This window comes from Suricata suricatta, chromosome 8 (genome assembly GCF_006229205.1).
Source record: "Suricata suricatta isolate VVHF042 chromosome 8, meerkat_22Aug2017_6uvM2_HiC, whole genome shotgun sequence".
Classification (NCBI taxonomy): Eukaryota; Metazoa; Chordata; class Mammalia; order Carnivora; family Herpestidae; genus Suricata; species Suricata suricatta.
In genome coordinates, this window is record NC_043707.1 from 13,990,071 (window position 1) to 13,992,010 (window position 1,940).

A 1,940-nucleotide genomic window follows, 5' to 3' on the forward strand; every position below is an offset into this window, starting at 1 on the left:
CGGCCAGCTTCCGACCCGGCCCGGCTCGCCTCCTGCCCGGGGCCGCACCCCCGGGCTCCCCGTCCGCGCTCCGGCCCGCTCTCCTCCGCTCTCGTTCCCGTTACTCGGCCCCAGGAGTTTCCTCTTCCGAGGGGAGGCGAGTCCGCGCCCGCTAGCGGGGAGGAAATGCCGGAGTCTGGAGCCGAGCGCCGAGCGGGCGGGCGGCGCGGCCCCCTCCCCGGCCTCCGCCTTAGAGCGACGCGGGGCGGCGGGAGGGACTTCAGCAGGCGCTCGTAACCGGCTTCCCGCGGGCCACCCCCGCACCCCCTCCCCGGAGGCAGCACTGGGGAGGCCCTGATTCCGGGGCGGTGGCCTCGTCCTGGGAGCTCGTGGAGTCGTGCTCACATAAAGTTACACTGGGAAGTTGAAAAGGAGGAGCAAAGGACTCACACCCAGGGTGTGCCTCCCCGCCCCCACCCGAGCAAGTCGTGGCGCCGGTGGCGTGGCAGGCTCGGGCGCGGAGGCGGCCGCTGCCGGGCGCTGCAGTCCCTCATTCAAACCGGTATTTACTGAGTACCGACTACGTGCCAGGCAGTAGGCTAGGATCTGGGGCAAAAGCAGGCTACAAGATTAGGCAACGTCTCTGCCCTTCGTAAAACTCACAGCCTTTCTAAAAAAAAAAAAAAAAAAAAAAGGAAACCAAAAGAGAAAGGATCCCATAGCAGAAAATGCTCCGAAAGAAATAACACTGCGGGCCTGGAGTGACAAGGCTGCCCTCTGGAAGATGGAGGCCCGCGCGGAGGGCTGACCTTTGGTCTGAGATAGGAACAAGGAGGGGCCAGCCTTGGAAACCACAAGAGCAGCTTTCCAGAAGATTCACTGCGTGCCAGTACTGTGCAATCCCGTTACACATTCTCCCTCCTCTTGTCAATCCTAGAAGATGTACACTATGATTTCCCCCATTTTTCAGATGAGGGAACTGAGACATAGGCAGGTTCAGCCCCTCGCCCAGGGTCACACAGCGTTAGCAGAGCTGGGCCTTGAATACAGGTACCCCTCTCCAGAGAAGCCAGGGGGCAGGACTGACTCCGGACCCCGTTCTTCAATTACTGCGAATTGTCTGTGTTCTGTGTCAGGGCCAACACTGGGGCCTCGGCCCCTGGGAAGCTCTGTTTTGTTTCATAACAGGGAGCACTCTCTGAGATCATCGGCATTTCTTTAACTAACCTGGATTTGTTTAAAAAATTTTTTGTGTTTTTATTTGTTATTGAGATAGAAACAGCACGAGTGGGGAACAGGCAGAAAGAGAGGGAGACACAGAATCTGAAGCAGGCTCCAGGCTCTGAGCTGTCAGCACAGAGCCCGACATGGGGCTCGAACCCACTAACTCGTGAGATCATGACCTGAGCCGAAGGAGCCACCTAACCGACTGAGCCACCCAGGCGCCCCAAACTGGATTTGCTTAAATCATGATCTTTTTTACTTATGTCCATTGCACCTTCCTTGCTCCAACACCATTTAAGGAGAGCAAAGGTGACCCTAAAAGTGTCAGCAGAACTCAGCTGTCTGCTGGGACCCAGCCCGCAGAGGATGGCTTCTGAATTAAGCACCAAGATGATTCTCAGGAAATCCTGGATTACACCTCTTTTTTTTTATGTTTTATTAATTTTTGATACAGGAGAGACAGAGCATGAGAGGGGAAGGGTCAGAGAGAGAAGGAGACACAGAACTGGAAGCAGGCTCCAGGCTCTGAGCTAGCCGTCAGCACAGAGCCTGACGCGGGGCTTGAACCCACGAATGTGAGATCTGACCTGAGCCAAAGTCGGAGGCTTAACCGACTGAGCCACCCAGGCGCCCCTGGATTGCACCTCTTGAGCTGAGGAGACAGACCTGCTTTCATATCTCGTCTCTACTACCCTTAGCCACGGGACCATCGTCTATTAGTCTGGGTCCTTTGGGTT